The sequence below is a fragment of the Tupaia chinensis genome, unplaced genomic scaffold (assembly GCF_000334495.1).
Source record: "Tupaia chinensis unplaced genomic scaffold, TupChi_1.0 Scaffold000549_1, whole genome shotgun sequence".
Taxonomy (NCBI): Eukaryota; Metazoa; Chordata; class Mammalia; order Scandentia; family Tupaiidae; genus Tupaia; species Tupaia belangeri.
The window spans coordinates 5,591,056-5,613,473 of NW_006160061.1; the positions used below are offsets into that span (position 1 = coordinate 5,591,056).

The 22,418-nt window shown below is 43.5% G+C and overlaps 2 pseudogenes; one reads left to right on the forward strand and one right to left on the reverse strand.

Moving 5' to 3' along the window:
• The first annotated feature begins 4,383 nt into the window (after nucleotides 1-4,383).
• LOC102494827 (60S ribosomal protein L30-like) lies at nucleotides 4,384-16,000 on the forward strand (annotated as a pseudogene).
• Nucleotides 16,001-21,563: 5,563 nt separating this feature from the next.
• Nucleotides 21,564-22,411, reverse strand: LOC102495224 (heterogeneous nuclear ribonucleoprotein C pseudogene; annotated as a pseudogene).
• Nucleotides 22,412-22,418: the final 7 nt, after the last annotated feature.

A 22,418-nucleotide genomic window follows, 5' to 3' on the forward strand; every position in this document is an offset into this window, starting at 1 on the left:
ATCGCCTTACTGCTCAATGCTCTCTGCGAAGCCTCCATTTCTTACCATGCTCCCGACATTCTGAACAGGGGGCTTCAAAAGTTCATGGGAAAATGGACTTAAAGCACTAGTTTACTTGGGGGCAAAAATTTAAATCTATGCATCATTGTTTCATAATAGGCATTTCCCATGCTTTTCTTAAAGACCGTCTCTCTTGCTGTCACTCTGCACAGGTGCCGTGAATTTCCTCTCACCTGTCTGCCTCTCTAAACCTTGGTCATCCTTCAAGATTCTATAGCATTTCCTACAAATACCTCCCAGTGTAGGGTTTCTATCTGGGGTGATAGAAAGTTTTGAAACTAGAGAGTAGCAATACCTGCACAATGTGAATGTACTTAACCCTACTGAATTATGCACCTTGAGATGATTTAAGTAGAAGATGTTATGATGTGTGTTTTTACCATAGAAAATTTTTAAAATTTAAGAAAGTCTCTGTGAATATCTCTAGTCCTGAAGTCTCGATCCCTCCCATTCAAAGTGCTTTCTGTCGTTTTAATATTGTCATCTGATACTGTTTTCTAGTTCTTTCCACTTCACAGTATTTTTTCATGTTAAATGTCTTGTACGTATGTCTTGCTCCTTCATCTCTGTTGTGGGTATCCTGTATAATTTCCATGCTTGATAAATATGTCTAAATGATCAACCCAAGTCCATCACAATCTCAATATTGGCAAGAACAAATAAATCGATATACGAGCCTGAGAAGAGTGATGTCACATTACAGATAGAGCCTTGGGTTCAGGACTCATTTTTTGGTCCAGCTCTGCTGCTAACACATTGTGACTTTGGAAAATGTATTCGACTTCTCTGAATTTTTAAAAATCCTATCTGTTGAAATGGTTCTAAAAATAGTATCTATCCTGGATACGTGAGAATTGAAATGGAAATACTTGAGAAAATGCTTTAGAAATAAAGTCTGGGAAAGGCAGTAAAGGGACTAGAGGACTCATCCTGCTCAAGAAAACATGAGATGAGGAAAGAAAAGACCTATCTATATTCATATAACATTACATTATTATCCCAAGGCCTGGCTTAAAACCAGGCTCAAAGTAGCAACTTAATAAATGTTTCACGCATCATTCATCATTCCACTCTGTCAACAAATGGGGAGACTGAGTTGCAGAAACGAATCCCCGAAGGTCCTACTACATGAACCATTTACTTCATAGAATGACAAAATCCTGCTGCCTTTGTTTTTTGGTCCTAGTTAAACCAACAGGTGTGACATGCTCCAACAGGAGAGCGCCGACCCTCCCTCTCTCCTCCTTGACCCAGCAAGGTCTCATGGAAGCATGTCTTGCAGGTCCTTTGAGGATGGTTGACAAAGTAAGGAACTCACCAGTGAGCACACGTTAAGAGCCTCAAACAGACTGAAAGTTCCCCAGCCGTAATTTCTTCTGTCCTTTCCACTAGCAACCATTGCATAGCCCTAAATCTTCATTGTTGAAATGAAACAGAAAACGAAGAATTATCTGGATCACTCAGGCAACAATGAACAGTCTCACTTTGACTTGCTTGAGCCTGATAAAAAACCAAGCCCAAAGCATGAGAACTTTTCCCCACCCTCTTCTCTGAGTTATCAGAATCATTTTCTGAGCCCTCTGCTTCCCTTCCCTCTATTCAGCCAGCTCCTGAGAGAGCAGCCTCTCCTGGTCTCTACTGCCAGTAAGAAGTGTAAATTGGAGCAATTATCTGGATTGTTCAAGGGAAAAAAAAAGCCTTGGAAATTCTTCTGCCTGAGTGATCTAGGTAATTGCTTCAATTTTCACATCAGTTCCCCATCTCGGGCAGTCACCGGGACAGCCATTAGCTCACACCCTGAGTCTGCAGGTTACTGTGCAGGTCTAATCGTTTCTGATTGCCGGGCCCAGCTCCATTCCGATAAGTGCAAAAAAAACCTGACCCTGGTGAAGATTAAAAACCAAACGAGCAAATGAAAATGTTTTCAAAGATGTTGAAATATCCCTTGGAAACTTGCAAAAATAATCTGTTGCCATGGAATAGAAAATCTGGATGCCTTTTCAAATTTATCACTTCAGTTCCAGATGTCCAGATAACCCAGCTCTTTGAAGAAGTAAAGACTGTCACAGCTCTGTAATGTGACGTTAGAAAACTGTTTTTCTTGCAGGAGGCTGACACATTGGCCAAAATTCATTTCACTAGATTAAGCCGTTAGTATTAATTCTTGCTAGGAAAAAAAAAAAAAACAGGGCTCTGGAAGAATAAGATGGCGTCTAAGGAGGGAGGGGAAGGAGAGAGGAAACCAAACGCCATCCCTGTGGTAGGGTGGGAGCAGCTGAGAAGAGCACTGGCAATCTCAGGGCAGCGAGCAGACGCTGGCACACTGCCATCAGGAACTCAGATGCAGGAAGCGAGGGGCATCCAAACCCCCTGTCCTTTTTAGGGCTTGACCAGCACAATCTGCATATCAGCTCGTCTCCCATCTTCTAGAAATTGTGTCTAAGTTCATTCAGGGTCTGTTCAGATATAGAATTCAATATTGATACTTCCTCTGGAAAGAATTAAGAATTATTGTAGGGCACTTGCGGTGTGCTGCTCAATGCTCCTCGGTGCTGAAGCCACATGGGAGAGTCCCTGCGTTTGTATCCTGAGGTTTCCCTGTGTACACTAGGTACAAGGGTGCATGCTTATGATCCTCCATGCACGCTGGGTACAAGCGTGCATGCTTATGATCCTCCGTGCACGCTGGGTACAAGCGTGCATGCTTATGATCCTCCGTGCACACTGGGTGCAAGTGTGCATGCTTAGGATCCTCCGTGCACGCTGGGTACAAGCGTGCATGCTTATGATCCTCCATGCACGCTGGGTGCAAGTGTGCGTGCTTATGATCCTCCGTGCACGCTGGGTACAAGCGTGCATGCTTATGATCCTCCGTGCACGCTGGGTGCAAGTGTGCATGCTTATGATCCTCCGTGCACGCTGGGTGCAAGCGTGCATGCTTATGATCCCCCGTGCACGCTGGGTACAAGCGTGCATGCTTATGATCCTCCGTGCACGCTGGGTGCAAGCGTGCATGCTTATGATCCTCCGTACACGCTGGGTACAAGCGTGCATGCTTATGATCCTCCGTGCACGCTGGGTGCAAGCGTGCATGCTTATGATCCTCCATACATGCTGGGTGCAAGTGTGCATGCTTATGATCCTGGCTGGCTACGGCTGGGGTGGATCAGGGCATGAAGACCCTGTTGAGGGTGCTTCTCTCACTCTCTGTAACTCTCTCTTTTTCAATAAATAAATTAATTCATTAGCTTGGGGGGGTAGAAGTAATGTAAACTTTACTAAATTATACCAGGAAGCACAGATGAGGGATTCTCAGTGTACACTCCCCAAGAGGACTACTTAAAAATCACTACAGAGACTCGATGTCCCTAAAGTCCTATCGTCTTCATGCAGCCACACAGGGTCTGTTTCTCCCAACACTCCACATAGCTCCTCTCGCGGGTTCTGCCTTCTCTTGGACACTCCCTCCCTGAGGCTGAGCTATGCCATGGAGTATCGGCCCTGCCCAGGTTTGCAGGCCGAACCCTCATGGTGCTCAGCAAAATAAATAGGCTCTCCTCGGCCACAGGTCTCTCCTCAGACACTGTGGGAAGAAGTGAGTTCAGGCTGTTTTCTAGTACCCACGATGGAGACATGCAGCAGCGTCCTCGGCAAACCATATGTGAGATTCAGACATTCTGACTTCCAGGGGTTATGGGATTCCCTACAGAGATTCTGCTTTACTTTTTGAAGCGTTAAATGATTTGGGGTTTTCTTCAGCAGAAGTCAAAAAAGGGCTGGATGGTGGCGTGGGGTGAAGCGCAACACTTTGCAAGGCTGACACACATGGGAAGGTTCCAGACTCACGTCCAGAGATTCTGCTGACCACACCAGGCACATGTGTGCCCATGACCCAGGGCTGGCTGAGGTTGAGAGTGGATTGCAGTTAACAGGACCCTGTCAGGAGTGCTGTCTCTCTCTATCTCTCTCAGCCAGGGAAATAAACTTTTTTTTCCCCCAAAGTTCTTTTTTTGTTTTTTTTTGGGGGGAGAGGTTTTTGCTATAGGGCGCGTGCATTTGCCAGAAAGGAAGAGACAGAGAGACAGAAAGCGAGAAATCACCCCCCCAGGGGGGATGGTCACGCCGCAATCCCTTCTTCTCCATTCTCCTCTCGGGATCTTGGACACGCACACACACATGCCCGGCGTGAGTTTAAGCCACTGGGTCCGGGACTCGAACCTCGGTCAACTACATGGGAGTCCAGTGACATAACCATTACGCCAACTGCTAGTCCCCCAAAATTCACTTTTAAATGTGTATTAAAAGCCATGTGTCCCTTTCTTGCTTCCTGGCCATCTTGGCGGCTGCTTTTGGTTGGGGGCTGTCCCGCACCTAAAGCAGGAAGATGGTGGCCGCAAAGAAGATGAAAAAGTCTCTGGAGTCGATCAACTCTTGGCTCCAACTTGCTATGAAAAGTGGGAAGTCCTGGGGTACAAGCAGACTGTGAAGATGATTAGACGAGGCAAAGCAAAGTTCGTCATTCTTGCCAACAACTGCCCAGCTTTGAGGAAATCCGAAATAGAGTACTATACCATGTTGGCCAAAACTGGTGCCCATCGTTACAGTGGAAATAATATCGAATTGGGCACAGCATGTGGAAAATACTACAGAGTATGCACACTGGCTATCATTGATCCAGGTGATTCTGATATCATTAGAAGTATGCCCGGACAGACTGGTGAAAAGCATATCATGCAACATTTTTCTTTAATAAAGCTTTCCAGAGCTTGTTTTAAAAACATAAAAAAAAAAGCTATGTGTCAGTTTCAATTACTTTGTACTAAAATGAATTCTGAAGTCCCTTTATACATCAAAGCCCATACATAATAAAAAAAATTTTAAATCAGCTAAGGAAGGTTTTTGCAACATACATGACAAGTGGTCAATATCTTTATAAAGAATTCTTACAAATCAATACTGCAGTTGTAAAAACACAGGAGAAAACTGGCCAAGAGCATTAAAACACAAAACATAAAAGAATTATAAAGAACCCTGAAAACTTTCAGCCTCATTAGTAACCAAAGGAATGCCTACTGGATTGACAAAGATTACAAAGAATAATAAAGTCCCATTTTGGAAAACATGCCAGAAACTTACCCTCCACCCATCCTACTGGTAGGAAAGTAGATTAGTAAAGTTTGTCTGGAAGGACCATATAAATCTAAACAGTGAAAAAGTTACAGACATCCTGCCCAAAGAGGCAGTGTGGCAGGTGGACAAGCACTTATACCCTCTGAAATAAGGGAGTGCAAAGTTATAGGAAGACATCCAGGGATTGAAATGGAAAGACTATGCCAAGTCATTGAGAACTTTGAACAGAGGATCATAGTATAGCAATGGGCTTCAGTGGGAAGCCACTGGAAGTTTGTAAAAAGATAAGTACTTGGTGAAAGGGCTCTAAGCACGGTTAGAAACACCGATGAGATACTGGAAATCCAGATATCCAGATATACAATTGAACATTTATCTCTCCTTCCATGGGATTCCTGACCCCTTCCTCTGACTTCACTTTCCAGCAAAACCAAAGATATCCCTCTGCCTTGAACGGACATTCAGAGCTCCAGGCTTTGGGGTTCCTATGGACTTTGACGTTTGAGGTCTACTGGCTTCACTGTGAGCCAGATATCACCTCCCACAGGGCATGGCACTGGTCATACCATGATGGCAGCAATGGAGATGCACAATCGGGGGCATGTTAGGAGTCTGGGTTGCAAGAAACTGAAACCTACTTAGTTTAGATACACCAAAAAGCAGGAAAGTAGTTAAATGTAACCCTTGAAGAAATAAATCTGAACTGTAACTGAGCTCAGAAGTGAACTGGAATCTAGGACCTGAGCACTGTAAAGTCTCTCTCTGTCTTGTCTCCTTTCTGGTCACATACTGTCCTTTTCTCTCTGCATATTAGGTTCCTTGCATTCTCCAGCCCATTTCACAAAATATTCAGCACCGCCAGCTTAAAAAGTATGTACGTCCAATCACCGTGTCCAATCACGAAACCTGGGAGTGATGAAGGCTTGAGAAAGCCCTCATCCTTCCTTCTGTGGAAGTTTACGTCAGACACTGATGCAGCCATATTCAGTATTGTGATTCCTCCATAATGGCACTCTTTCAGATCCTATTCTCCCAAAGGGAAGTGCCCCCGCTTTCTACTCCTCCCTGCCTGCCAACTCCCTCCATCACTCCCCTCCACACAGAGATAGAAATTTCCTGACAGTCCTACAACCCAGATCGAACAGAGCCCCATCATGGCCACTGGTCAGGCTGCCGCCAGGCTCCTTGAAGTCAGCTGGCTCATCTGGTCTACCTGTTCTGAGGATGGCTTAGGATCTTAGAACCCTTAAATCTGTTTTGCTGTGTTTAAACCATGCTATAAGCACTCAGTTAACATGTATGAGCATATACACGTGAACATATACATATGAATATACATACACACATGTGTATCAGACAGAGAATTATTCTAATCATTTGAAATTTTTGTTAATTTATCCATTTCACAGGTATCCACAAAGTGCCTACTACATGTCAGAAACTGTTCTAGGTGCAGGGATGCAACAGGAACAAGACATATTAGTGAGCGATGGTCCCAAGCCCTCACGTGGCTCACATCCTACTGGAAGAGGTAAACGACCAGCAGGTAAGTGTACGACACAACATGTCACGTAGTAACAAATGTCGTGAAGAAAAGCAAAGAGAAAGAGACAAGAGAGGGATAGTGGGTACAGGTCTAGCTCTGGTGATTAAATGAAATTAAGTAAATGAAATGTGGAGATCTGCTCAGTCCTTAGTGTCAATTAGAAGAAATATAGGAACAAAAGACACATAGTTGAACATTTAAAGACACATAAAATTTAATTTTAAAATTAAAATTTAAAGGAAGAAGAGGAAGTAAGGAATTCACAGAGGGTATTATTGGGCTGTCTGGAAAGTCATGGCACATTTTTGCATAGAAAAATATGCCATGACCTTCCCAATAACCTAACAGTAACCTTTTGCTTTGTAACAAATCACTCCAAAATTTAGTGGCCTAAAACAACCACCATTTTTCAATTCTCACCAGCTCAACAGTTAGTGGGACAGTTCTGCTGAATCAGGCCAGGCTTAGCTGACCTTGGCCGGACCCATTCACATTTCAGGGGATAAGCTGGTTGTTAGTTGGTGTTGGACCTTCTCCACATTTCTTTTGCATCAGTCACTGAGGCTAGCCCAAGCATGTTCTCACGGCCAGGTAGAGGTGCAAGAGTAAGCAAGTTTGGGCCATCAGGAGACATGGTGGCTAAAGTGCTGAATTCCCATATGGCTGACTGTGGTTCAAATACTGGACCTGGCAGCTTGGAAATCACAATAAATAAATAGATACATAAATAAATAAATGTTTTTAAAAAGTCATTTGGATTTAAAAAAAAAAGAATGAGCAAGCCCAATTGTGTAATAGATTAAGTAGAAATGTGCCTGTACCCTTCATGCCTCCATCTGTTCCATGTTTGCTAAGTCACATGACTGAGACCAGAGGCAGAGTTAGAGAAGACTGCACAGTTGTGGGCCAAGGGTGTTACTATGGACTAAATTGTGCCTCTCTTCCATTTACAAACTGAAGCTCTAAGCTTTAGGTGTTACATATAGATAATATATATAGATATTATCTCTCTCTATATATAACATATATGTATATATATAGAAAAATAATGATAGATATAGATAAATAGAGATAGAGATAGATAGAGATAGATAGATAGATAGATAGATAGAGATAGATAGATAGAGATAGATAGATAGATGATAGATAAATATAGATAGACCTTTAGGAGATAATCAAGGTTAAATGAGCTTGTAAGTGTGGGCCCTAATCAGACAAGACTGTGGCCCCACATGAAGAGGAAGAGAGGAAGATTCTTCTCTCTCTCTCCGACATGAGAGGATAGTGAGATAGGACAGTGAGATGGCACTGTCTGCAAGCCAAGAAGGCCCTTACACTGACACCTTGATCTTGGACTTTCAGCCTCTAGAACTGTGGGAGGATAACTTTTTGTTGTTTAAGCCGCCCAGTTGAAGCTGTTTAGTTACAGCAACCAAGCAGCCTGAGATGAGTGTGTACACATGGTGGCCATTACTGGAGGCATTCATGCCACCATCTACCTCAGGAAGGAAGGAAAAAGGAAGAGAGGGAAGGAGGAAGGTCGGCTCCTGTGCAGAAGGCTGTAGCTCTGCATGGAGTATTTTCATCCTAGACCATTCTCTTCCTATCTCAAAATTCTAGCAAGCCCCAGTAGTAATTTTTTTCTTTTCTTTTCTTAGAGATCTTCCTCTTTAATAGACTTTGATGACACCAGTAGGCCTCCCTACCCTAAAATATAAATACAAATTGCCTCCACTGAGCAAACTCACCTTACTATACTTTGGGTTAAGTTATTACAAGATCTCATTCAAAAGAAAATATTCGTTCACTCATCAATAAAACTGATCACAAGGTTGCTCCCTCGGAAATTAGACCCCATATCTCTAAGGACTCTTCCAACAACAACAAACAAACAACAACAACAAAAATATCTTCTTGCTATCACAGGAGTTATAAGCAACCATGAGTCCTGCCTTCCTGGTGGAGGAGTACAGGCAGGAGAGAACTGGGTGTGTCTCTGGGATGAATTCTGGGCTTCGCTATGAACACTCGAAGGAGTGGGCCTGTGGCAGCCACAGAATAAAGCAATGTGCTTGAAAGAGCGGGGTAGAGTTTCCTTGGTGAAGGGGTGCCCATGTCCACCTTCAGCACCCTGGAAAAGGGAGGAGGGTCTTAGCAGGTGGGAAAGATCCCAGCTTCTCTCTGGGCCTCTCTGGAATCCTGGATGTCAGGGGTCTCTCAGCCATGGGACCTGAGACAGTGGGACTTCATGGCTGTAGCCTCCATGTAACCCAAAGACCCCTTTCCTTTCTTTTCAGACATAGCAAGTGGGAAAGGGAGGTTAAGGGGTTAATGCTTCCTCTCTTCTGTCAGAAAAGCCTTTGTTTTGCTGGAGTTCTCACCCCTGGGTGCTGGCAGAGTAACTTCCCTAACCCTATGAAGTAGAGCTCCCTCCACACCAGCAGCTTGCAGGGCCCCAGCTGGCCCTGGTTGCCTCCTCTCTGAGGTTCATGCAGCCTGCACTCTCCAGCCTTGCCACCTCCAGGAAGAGAAAGACTTTCTCCTGTGGAAAAAGATAGAGGAGTGTGAGGTGGGTAAGGCAATGTGTTTGAGGTTAGCTCCTTGCACAGAGGCTCAGACGGGTGTTCCTGTGTGAGTGATTTACCGGGGTCAGGGGAGCAGGAGTGAGGAGCAGGGTAGAGGCAGGAGCTAAGCCAGGGTGTGGGAACCACAGGACACCAGCTTCGCCCTGGACCCATGAGGGAACTCCAGTGTTCAAAGTGCACCGGCTTGAGGCTAAGGGGTGGCCCTTTGTACCTGAGTCAGCCAGTCACTGGGTGCTGTCCCTTCCCAGATGAGGAGACCACTCTATGTACTAGGGAGGGGGCAGTTCTCTAGACAAGGGAGCAGTTGACAGCAGCTGGGGCAGGGGTGTAGGCTGGGAAAGCGGTCTGGATCAGGCACCGTGGTGTCCACAGTGGGGGCACGTGTTCAGTAGAGGGAAACTCAGCGTGTGTAAGAAGCATGTCATGTTCAGAGTCCGGGCTGCTGGGGTATCCAGCTGTGAGGGTCCTAGTGAGCCGGAGACGATGCAGGGAAAAAGCCCCCACACCTCTGAGTGCTAGCTGAACGTCCCATCTGCATCTCTTGCAAGGTTGATGTGAAGACCAGATGCAGCACAGCAGAAAATGTTACTCAGTAAACTAGAAAAGCACTATACAAGAGCTGATTATTTAAGTTATGATTCTGACATTCTTGAGAACATCTGACAAGCATTTATGGGATAGGCACTATATGCCAGGCACTGTAGGTGGCACCAGGCAGATAGCAGGAACAAGTTCAGCCTCGATTCATGCTCCCATGAAGCCGATAGTCTAGGGAGGGATAGGCACTGCACACTCACTAACGCCTGCCAAGCTGCCACTGAGGCGAGCACTTTAGAGAGAAAAGTGTGAGATACTAAGAGACAACGTAGTGGTACCGCTGCCAAGGCTGGGGCCATCTGGAAGGTCTGTGAGCAAGAGCCATTCTAAAGAAGATGGGTGAAGAACAGGTAATAGAACGGGAGGAAGGATACGGGTATTTTTGAGGAAAAAAGAGAAGTGTGTGGGTCTGGAGCAGATGGACAGAAAGGGGGCTGGATAGTTCAAGGATTCAAGGTTGAACCATGCCATTTGATTTTTAAAATTTCATGGGACCAGCAAATAGCATAATGGTTACGTGACTGGACTCCCAGGGAGTCAACCTCGGTTTGAGTCTCAGGTCCAGTGACTTAAAACACACCATGCACGTTGCATGTGCGTGCCCAAAATTCTGAGAGGAAAATGGAGGAGAAGGGATTGCAGAGTGACCATCCCCCCCCCCCCCCCGGGGGGCTGATTTCTTCCCTTCTGTCTCTATGGCAAGCGCAAACGTCCTATAGCAAAAATTTCTCAAAAAAAATTCATATAGGCCCAACTTGGGTGTGCAATTGGTAGAGTACTGCTGTGTGGGTCCACACGGGAGCCCCAGGTTTCAAATCCTGGACCAACTTGAACACTCCAGGCATGGTAGTACATGCCTGTAATCCTAGCTGACTGGGAGGCTGAGGTAGGAGGATAGTGGCATAGCAAGGCCCTGTCAAAAATACTATTTTTCAGGACCAGCAGTTAGCATAATGGCTATGTCACTGGACTCCCACATAGCAGAGTGCAGTTCGAGTCCCGGACCCAGTGGCTTAAACTCACACCAGGTGTGTGTGCGTGCGCGCCCAAGATCGCGAGAGGAGAATGGAAGAGAAGGGATTACGGCGTGGCCATCCCCCCTGGGGGGATAATTTCTCGCTTTCTGTCTCTCTATCTCTCTCTCTGTCTTTCGGGAGAGCACACGCACCCTATAGCAAAAACCTCTCCAGAAAAAAAGAAAAAAAAAAAACACCTATTTTTCTTTATATATCTCTCTTTCTCTCATAATAAAGGGGAAAAAATGGAATACACACACACACACACACACACACACACACACACACACAATACTATTGCTACCATAAACTGAAACTTATGATTCACTTACTTCCTTCTATCTTCTTTTACATGGCCAGGTACATGTTTTCTTTTTTGTTTGTTTTTGTTTTTGCTTTTGTTTTGCTATACCGTGCACACACTCACTGGACCAACAGAGAGAAGACAGGGGGGGAAAAAAACGCCCAAAGAGATGGCCATGCTGCAATCTCTTCTCCTCCATTCTCTTCTCTGGATTTGGGGCACACACACACACATGCCTGGTGTGTTTTTGAAGTCATTGAAAACAGGATTTGAACTGAGAAGTCGGCCATGTGGGATCTAGCTATCTTAACAACTACGCCATCAGCTGGCTTCGTGTGTTTTCCATAGATACTTGTACGACATCTGTTACACGTGGTCTCAACCAGGGAGCGAGCTCGGTTTCAGGCAGGATGTACGTATGTTGCCGCTTGCTCACATCACAAGTGCAGTGAATTCTTAATCTAAAACATACTTCTTGCATTTCCCTTCCTTAGCAATCATCCTAGACTGTCATTATGACATCATACCTAACACTGCAGTCTCTTCACCCCTCATTCTTTTTTTTTTTTTTTTGGAGAGGTTTTCGCTATAGGGTGAGTGCGCTTGCCAGACAGACAGAGACAGACATAGAGACAGAAAGCGAGAAATCACCCCCCCAGGGGGGATGGTCACGCCGCAATCCCTTCTCCTCCATTCTCCTCTCGGGATCTTGGGCACGCACACACATGCGCCCAGCGTGAGTTCTAAGTCACCGGGTCCGGGACACGAACCGCGGTCGACTACGTGGGAGTCCAGCGACATAGCCATTACACTAACTCCTGCTTTCCTTCACCCCTCATTCTGTCCTGTATTCTCTGATCTCATATTTATCTTTCCAAAAGCCACTGGAAAACTCAATTTCATTTTTAACATTCCATAAATCATAGCTGATGTGGTAAGATAACAAACAGAAATAGGAGGCATGGCTCCAGAAAAGGTAGAAGCAAAATTACACATAATTACAGAAAAAGTGATTACTTCTACCCGCACCAAATCATGAGAGTCAGCTAAAAAGTGACGAGAACTGGTTTGAGTTCAATAAGGTAAGCACATGAAAAAAGAGATAGATTAAATCGACTTGCTTTTCTGCTTGTCAGGGATATTCAGCTTCCTAAGTGAGACAGGATGCCATTGACAAGAGCCGTCGGTCCTCAGTGCTATGATCGGAATGTTTGAGACCCCTCAAAAGTCATATCTGAAACCTAATCACCAAGCGATGGTATTAGGAGATGGGGCACTTGGGAGGTGATTAGGCCATAAGGGCAAAGCCCTCGTGGATGGGAATTGTGCGCATAAAAAAAAAGCCCAAGAACATGTGTCTGTCCCTTCTGCCACGTGAAGACAGAGAAGGTGCTGTGTATGAGGAAGCAAGCCCTCCCCAGACACTAAATCCGCCTCCTTCATCTTGGACTTCCCAGCCTCTTGTTTATGAGCTACAGCCCAAACAGACCACTAAGCCTCTCAGGGTTTCATGCAGAGCTGGAAAGAAATGGACGATTTCATGAAAGAGACCATAAGGAGAACAAAGATCCAGTCTGTGACTCTGTCCTTCATAGATTTGAATTCAAGCCCCACTTCTTATAGCTGAGTACCTTTGGACCAGTTACCTACCCAATCTCTTCAGTTGTAAGATGGAAACAATAATTGTATTACCTTAAAGTTACTATGAGGAATAATGAGAGAATACGCATAACATGTGAGAGAAGTGCTTAGCAAAGAAAAAGTGTGTGTTACTGGGGGCTGGATGGTGGCACAACAGCACAACGCTCTGGGAGGCTCTTCCACATGGGAGGGTTCTAGGTCCATGTCCAGAGACCTCCCTGGACATACACTGTGCAAGGGCCCATGCCTAGGCTGGTTAGGAATGGAGGGTGAATCTCAGAATCAACACTCTTCGGGAGTTGCCTGTCTCTCTGTCTCTCATTCATGGGTGAAATAAATAAATAAACTTAAAAAAAAAAAAAGTAAAAAGCCAGCCTGGTAGAACAGCAGTTAAGCCCTGGACATTGGGAGCCAAATCCCAGAAGGTCAACTGCAACTCGAATTCTGGTCCACATGGCTTGAAAAACCCACCAGGTACATGTACATGTGTGCCCAATGGAGGGAAAAGGATTGTGACATGACCACGTATCATTGGGAGGTGCTTTCTCTCTTTGTCTCTCTCTCCCTCTGGCAAACACATACACCCTTTGGCAATTTTTTAAAAAAATCAATAAGTTGGAAAAAGTGTTTGCTATTATTACTATTTAATATTATTAACCCAACCACATTTTGTCACCTGCCCTAAAAATTTGCTTAAGTGCTGCATGTCACGAATTCTTCTGTGAAAACAGCCCCATTACTCCTCCAACCATCCCTTCGATTAGTGTAGGAGTTCAAATCCAAGGCCCAGGCACTAGGCTAGGCTTTTTGTCACTGTCACCCTCCTCACTTAAGGAAATGCTTTCTAAAAGCAACCAAAGTTCTGCAGCAGTACAACTGAGCATCCAGCAAAGTCAGCATCCTATTATCTGAAATTCTAGGAAAGCTCTGCTTTTTGGAACTAGCCTCAAACTTCATTTAGAAGAGGTTTTTGCTTTACATCTTTCATAACTATAATTAATTCTGAGACCCAGAGAATTACCTCTATAAGACAGGAATGCTTGATTTTTAAATGAGAGGAGCTGTTAGTTTTTTTACCTTCTTAATTATTAAACTTTCAGAAATATTGGGATCCAGGTTTCGGCTTCAGCTTGCCAGATAGAGATGCCCACTACCTTTGTATTGCAATGGCTTTAAGATAATGCAGTGGCATCTGGGTAGTTTGGCCACTAGAATCTGAAGATGACAAAGGACTGAAGGCATCTGCTAACCCAGAGGCAGCAAAAGCTGCAGCAGGGACCCCAAGCTAAAGATGACTAGTAAGATATATTACACAATGTTATTTCACTTGCTTTGTTTAGCTCCCCTTTGTTACTCTGAGCTCTCAATAACCATCAAGAAATCTTCTAGCTATTCTCAGCTCTACCAAAGCAAGGGAGTTAAGCAAAAAGTTACATGTCCTAATACTTGGGATGAATCCTCAAAAGTAAACAGAGGTCCCTAGTGCCAGCCTGTCAGTGGCAGGAGCAATTAGTGGGAGATTTTCAGGAGGAAAGTGACTCTCACAGTAGGAGGCAGGGCTCTGAGCCCAATCAGTACCCTCTACTTGATGGTCCCTCCTCCCTAAGCTAGCTTGGAAGATCTGGGCTAGATTGTATTGGGCCAGACATCTGTTCCTCATAGCATAAACCCAAAGAGCATGAATACAAAGGAGAATGTTATGAATCAGCACTATGGAGAGTTAGAAATAAGTGTTATTTTGAAAATTCAAAGGAGAGAGAAGTCATTTCCAGCTGTTAAGGGATGAAGCAAGAGTTCACAGGGAAGGTGACATTTGAGGAAAAACACAGTGGCTCCAAAACACAAGGATTTATGCCCCTTATAGAGAGGTAATCCAGGACTGATAAGGCAGCCCCAGAAACTCACAAAGGACTTAGAAATCAAAGCCAAAGAGTTTTCTAGGGGCCAGCAGGCGGTGTGGTAGTTAAAGTCGTTGTACTCCCACATGGCCAACTGTGGTTCAATTCCTGGATCTTGTGGCTTGCTTTCTCACTTTCTCTCTCTCTCTTTCTCTGTCTGATCAAATTGAAAAATAATAATAATAGTAATAAATAAAGTTAAATAAAATAATTCTTTTAAAAACAAGATTTTCTATGTTTTTGCTCTGTCATCCTCACTGAGCAACTTCGATCTTCTAGTTTCCCTCATTGTCCAAGATGACTGCTAGTCATCAAAACCATACTCTAGGGGTAGGCAGGTGGCATGGTAGTTAAAGGCACTGGATTCCCACATGGCTGATTGTGGTTCGAGTTCTGAACCTGGTGGTTTAGTTTCTTAATTTTCCTCTCTCTCTGTGTCTCTCTGATCAAACTGGTAAGTAATGATAATTATAATAAAAAGTTAAATAAAATAATTGGTAAAAAAAAAAACAAACCCAAAACATCATACTCTAGACAACAAGAAAGGCAAAGGACCACAGTCTGACTGAATGGCTCCTTTTAAGCAGCTTCATCCAAGTTGCAGGACACACTTGCCTTTACAACTCACTGAGCAGAACTCACGAACATAAACTCACCTAGCTCTGTCATCTTTTAGCTGTGTGCTCCAAACTGAGATTCTGTGCTTGAAGAAAAAGGGAAAAGAATATTAAATCTCAATCAGTGGTTCCTGGCACAAGAATTCTGATCATTTCTAAACAATGATATCAGTCAAAAGGCCCCAAATAAGACCTTGTCCTCCATGAGAGACAAAATGGAGGACTGGAAGAGAGTTTTGCTTCCAGTCTGGTAGCAAGAAGAGCTCTGCCGACCCAGTCTCCAGCAAAGCAAGCACAGCACCTGTAGTGGGATGATGGTGTGTCCCTGAAGGCCTCATGTACTGAAATGTGTTCCTTGCTGTAGTGGCATCAGGAGGTAGTGAGACCTTTAAGGGGAAGACCTGAAATGGGTGAAGGCACCTTGCCAGATAACGCTGCATATGAGCCTGCAGAATGAGAGAAAGACCCACCTTCCATGTGTGCAAATACCATCCAATCAACTGGGAGTGTGGGAGGGACAAATAGGAAGTGAAAAACTCCAATTCCTCTCTCTCTCTTTTTCTCTCCGCAGCTCTGACCTACCTGCTTCTCTCGGCCGTGTTGTGACAGCAGCAGAGTCCAGCTAGATGCTGGGGTCCATGCTTTTAGACTTTGCAGCCACCTGAAGTTTGAGTCAAATAAACCTCTATTCTCTATAAATCACCTACTCTCCAGGGTTTCTGTTTAGCAACAGAATAAAGAGTCAATACAGTGATGAAAACTTTTTTAAAAACAACTGTTTAGAGTCTCTGGAAATTGTCCTCAAAGCATGCAACAAATAAACATCTATTATAGTAAATCTATTAAACTTGGTAAGAACAAGAAGTCTCTGTGACATTTGAACCTTGATCCACTCCATCCCTTTCTCTACCCCATTTCAACTTGATTAAAGCTCTGCTCCAAACAGGTGAGGTCAAGAACACAGGGCTCCCTTTTCCTTACCCTAATCAACAGTCGCCATAGCTCGCTGGGAGAGGCAGGCCACCAGCATTTCTCATCCTCTCTAACTCCAAATTCAAGAATAGAAACCAGGTTGAAAAATCTAAATTCCTGGTGAGCTCTCTCTCCACCCAGCTTTAACCTACAGATTGAAGGACCTATCTATCCCAGACATGGCAAACCAAAATACTAGAGCCATGATTCCTTTCTCTCGTTTGCTTATGTATAAGTGGAGGCAAGCTAGGAAGACCAGAAGCTACCACACCACCTCCCGGTGCTCAGAACAGTGGTTCAGAGATTTTACCCAGAGGGATTAGTATTCCATAAGGAAAGAGAACTTCAAAATTCTGACCAAAGAAATGGACTTTATGTGAATACCAAGTGGGGTAGTTCCAACCTGAGAGTGTTTTTGAAAACAATAGCTCTTTTATGGGGGCCGATGGCGATGCAGTGATAAAACATGACACTTTGTAGGGCTGACTCACACGGCAAGGTTCTGTGTTTGAGCCCAGAAATGTCCTTAGGTATGACAAGCATGTGCATGCTGTGACCTGGGGCTGATTAAAGCTGGAAGGGAATCATGGCAGCAAGACCCTGTTTAGGGTATTATCCCTCTGTCTCTGTATCCTTCACTCATGGAAATAGTAGATAGAACACTTCAAAAATGTGTTCTTTTAACTAAGAGCAATAAGCAAAACCAATAAGCTAACTAGCTCACTAGAAGGAACTAAAGGAAGAGATGTAGGGAAGAGTCCTTCCAGGGTCAGAACAAACCTCAAAACTGGCCTCAAAAGCCAGCCCTGGGACCACTCTGGGAAGAGGGTTAAGTAGGAAGCAGGAATAATCTTTTGACCTAGACCAAAATTATGGTGATAGAATCATTCTGATGTAACTATTTTGGAACTCTGGAGTACATTGAAGGCTTGTAACTTTCAGGGGAAGACTTAGAAGGTAAATTGTGGTCGATTTCATAGTTAGCACAATAGCAACTACCTATCCCTCACTCAGCCCCCCCCCCAAGGCAGACACTCATACACATGTTTCTGGAAAAACTTAACACAGCTTTTGAGAACCAAGGTAAGCAAAAATCAGTCTGTTCTCTCACTACCAGCGATCTGTCTCTTATCACTGAATACTTCTTCACAGAGACACACACAAATAGGTGACCATGATTGCTGTATCTCCCCCATTGTCAAAGCCTCCTCTTTGGATGAAGTGACTTACAAGGTAATTGAAGGGCCAGTGCCTACCCTTCCTCTTTATTTTTCTTATTTACCCCTTTGGAGAGTCAGACATTAAAGACTGAGATTCAAAAGCAACTGTACATATAGGGAAAACCATTATAGGAAGTCACTATGTATTCCCAGGTGAAGGTACAGGGGCAAAAAATACCTGAGAAGGTACAGGGGCAAAAAATACTTCAGGTTGGTCTTTGGCACAGAGGCAGCCTATCACAATAGAAAAGTAAATAAAAATAGGAACCAGTAGATGGCATAATGGTTACATTGTCTGAACTCTCACTTAATTGACTGTGGTTCAAGTCCCAGACCTGGTAGCTTAAAACTCACACCAGGTGGATGTGTGTGTGTGCCTAAAATCCTGAGAAGAGAATGGAGGAGAAGAGATTGCAGCATGGCCTCTCTCCAGGGGATGATTTCTTGCTTTCTCTCTCTCTCTCTCTCTCTCTCTCTGGTAACCACACGTGCTCTATAGCAAAAAAAAAAAAAAATCTCTCTATAAATAAATTAAAGAAAAAGAAATAAAAATAAATTTAAAAATTTGGCAAGCCCAGGGGAAGAGGAAAAATCTTATTTCCAGAGTTGCCAAATTATAAGATACAAATTCCAGATTTAACAAGGATAGCAGACAGTGTACAAAAACATAGAAAAGTATGGTCCATTCAAAGGAAATAAATTAACAGAAACTGTCCCTGGGAAAAATAACTAATGGCAGCCCTAGCTCAAAACAAAGACTTTGAAACAATTATCTTAAAGATGCTCAAAGAACTAAAGGAAAATATGGAGAAAGTTAAGAAACTTATGGATGAACTGAATGGAAATATCAATAAAGAGACAGAAAACCTAAAAAAAAAAAAATTCAGAGCTAAAAGTACAATGAATGAAATGAAACTTACTAGAAAAATCCCAAGGCAGAAGAAAGAATCAGTGAGTTTGAAAATAAGATGATAGGAACTGGCAGGTGGCATGGTGGTGAAGGCACTGACTCTCATAGCTGGCTGTGGTTTGATTCCTAAACCCGGCAGCTTGCTTTCTCACTTTCCATCCTACCTCTCTCTGGTCAAATTAAAATAACAATAATAATAATAAATTAATTCTTTAAAAAGGAAAATAAAACAATAAAAATGTTTAAATCTGAGAAACAGAAAGAAAAAAGTTTAAAAGAATAAACAGAATCTAAGGGACCTATAGGACACCATCAAATGGACAAACATATGTATTGTGAGAGTCCCAAAAGAAGAAAAGAAGGAGGAAGAAGAAGAGAGAGACTATTTGAAAAAAATCATGGCATACACTTCCCATATTTGATAAAAAACATAACTGTAAACACCCAAGACACTAAACAAACTCCAAGTAGAATAAATTCAAAGAGACCCACACTGATACACATGTAATCGAACTAATGAAAGACAAAGACAAAAACAGAATTTTTTAAATGTCAAGAGAGAAGAGAATCATCACATATGCGATTTCTCATCAGAAACTTTGGGGACAGAAGGCCATGCGATAATATACTCAAAATGCTACAGAACAAACAAAAAACTGTCAACTAAGAATCCTGTATATGGTGGAACCAGCCGATGGCATAATGGCTATGACACTGGACTCCCTTGCAGTCCACCACAGTTTGAGTCCTGGACCCAGTGGCTTAGAGCACGCCAAGCATGTATGCATGTGCGCCCAAGATCCTGAGAGAAGAATGAAGGAGAGGGATTGCAGTATGGCCATCCCCCTAGGGGGTAATTTATCACTCTTGTCTCTCTCTGTCTGTTCGGTGAGTGCATGAGTCCTAAAAAAATTCTCTAAAAGGGAAAAAAAAAAAAAAGAATCCTATATACGGTACAACTATTTTTCAATAGCGAGGGAGAGGGACAGCCAGTGGCCTGACGGTTAAGGTAGCTGGATCCCACATGGCCAACTGCACAGTTTGAGTCCTGGATCTAGTGACTTGAAAAACATGCCAGGCACTTATGTGTTTACAGCCAAAAGCATCCCAAGGGCAGAATGCAGGTGAAGGGATTGAAGCATGTCCGTCCCCTCTGTGGGGTGCTTTCTCACTTTCTCTTTTCTGTCTCTTTCTCTTCTCTCCCTTGTCAGCAAGGACAGATGTCCTATAGCAAAAAGAAGGGAAAAATTAACACATTCCCAGATGAGCCAAACCTGGAAGAGTTTTTTGTTTGTTTGTTTGTTTGTTTGTTTTTTCCTGCTATTAGACATGTCCTGCAAAAAATTCTTTTTTTTAATTTTTTAAATTATTTTATTTATTCACTCATTTATTTTAATTTGACCAGAAAGAGACAGACAAAGAGAGAGAGAGAAAGCCAACATGTCTAGGACCCGAACCATGGTTGACCATGTGGGAGTGTCCAGCACCTTAACCACCATGCTACCTGCTGGCCCCCCAAAATTCTAAAGTTTAGTAGGTTGAAAAAAAAGGATACAAAAGTGGGGAGATTAATGTCTCTATATTGACTGATATGGATGGCATTCCCTTTGAAAAAGCAATGTAATACACTGTAAAGTTATATGCAATCCAATGTAATAAAAACAAGACTATGATGATAAGAAAAAAGAAAAAAAGAAAAAGGATACAAGACAGTACCTTGAAGAAACAGATCTTGGGGAACAGCAGATGGCATGGTGGTTAAGGTGATGGACACTCCCACATGGCTGACATGGCTGTTTGAGTCCTGGACCTGGTGGCTTGCTTTCTCACTTTCTCTCTCTCTGTCTCTGTGTTTCTTTCTGGTCAAATTAATATAAATGAATAAATTAAATTAAATTAAATTAAATTAATAACTCTTTAAAAAATAAATAAGGATCTTAGTTTATTATTATGTATTAATTGCATAGGCATTATAAAAGCTAGTATTGGGCTGGCCCCACAATGTAGCAGTTAGGTGTAGTGCACGGGAAGCTAGATACCATATGGTCAGCCACAGTTTGAGTCTCAGACCTGGTTTGGGAGTCATGCTGGGTGCACGTGCATGTGTGCCCAGAATTTTCACAGACTGGGGAGACAAAGGAGAAGAGATTATGACATAGCTACACTCAGTTGGGGGTACTTTTTCCTCTTCCTTGCTCTCTTTCTGGTGAGTGCATGTACCCTCTGGTGATCAAAAAAGTAGCTGATATTACTGTAACCATGATGTATATCTCTACTTTCTGATCTATACATATTAGAAATTAGTATATTTTTAAAACAATTATTAGTCTAAAAACTAGTATTACTATAACTTTGGTTTGTATACCCACATTTTGTTTCCTACCTAATTTAAGAGACTAATGCATTAGTTTTTTGTTTTTTGGGGTTTTTTTTTTCCTGGTTTAATAAGGACTTCTTTATTTTGAGGGAAAAAGGTCCCAAACATCAGGCTGTTCACCAAAATAACCCGCAGTATAAACTTTAGAAAACAAAGCTTAAGACTATTACACTACTTTCTAGAGGATGCATTTGACATGCCAACTCCCATTCACAAAAATACACTTACATTTGTGTTGAACAGCCCCGCAGGCACTCTACTGTGGGGCATAAGACATAGGCTTCTAACTCATAGCTGCTCTCAGGTGCTACTCCACTCAATGATACTGCCTCTGCAGTTAGGGAAGCAACTACTAACTCAAAAATGAAAAGAACTGTACTCCCTGCGTAACGAGAGATTGTTTTGGAGACAGTTGATAAAAATCATCCATCCTTTTTATTGTTAAGTCATAAAGAGGTATCAAAATTAAAAACAAAATTGCAGGGTAAGACTTAACAAAACTACTAGGAGCATCAGAAGAAGTGAAATGGGCCCAGGCGCGGGGCAGTATGAATTAATGGACAGGGGAAGGACAAAGATGGGGAGAACAGTGAGCGTGTGCTGAAGGTACTAGGGAGAGGATCTGGGGAAAATTGTGATCCTAGACAAGCGCCTAGGTAAAGAAATAATGGCTAAGAGTTCTAAACCCCACTATGTGCTTAAGCCCTCTCCATGGGCGCTTTCTCCCATCCTCTCCTTCCTCAGCCTCTTTTTCATCACTCTTGATCAACTCCAGCTGATCATCCCCCTGATCTTCATTCTCATCATCATGCAGTAGGTCCCCCTCCTCAGCAGAGTCACCTGCACCCCCTCAGACTCCATCTTCACATGAGTCTCATCTTTCTCCTAGGAGCTGCCGCTCTGCTCCTCTTCTGACTTATCGTTCTCCACCTCTACTGTTGTCTGCTCTGTTCCTTTTCGATTTGGTTTCCCAGAAGAGAATCCACTTTTTGTTTTATCTGGGTCAACTCCTTCTTAATGGCCTGGAGGTCATCTCCTTTCAACTTTCCAGACTTGGAAGACGATCCTCATAGTCCACTCTTAGAATTGAAGCTTTTGCCCCTTCGTGAAGTGTTCCCAGATACACGCTGGCATTTGGAGGGCATTACAACACGGGCAATAGGAGGTGGCGGTCGAACACGTGCTGGGGAACTGTACATCCTGTCATAATAATCGCGTAGGAAGTCATAGTCCAAATCAAAAGAGGAGCTGAGTAGAGGGGACGGAGAAGGGTGTTCTGGTACTGACCCGTACATCTCCGCTGCAGATCGTTTCACACCCGCTTTTCCTCGGTTCACTTTTGGCTCTGCAGCCAGATTAGCATCTAAACCTGGCGGGTAATCACCCTGCCATCCCTCCTGCCACAGCAGCCCGGGCAGTCCCCTCACTAACATGCTGAATGAAGGCAAAGCCCTTATGAACAGAGCAGTCCACAATTTTGCCATACTTTGAGAAGATTGCTTCCCCACATCAGACTTCTTGACCACAAGAGTGTTGAGATTCCCA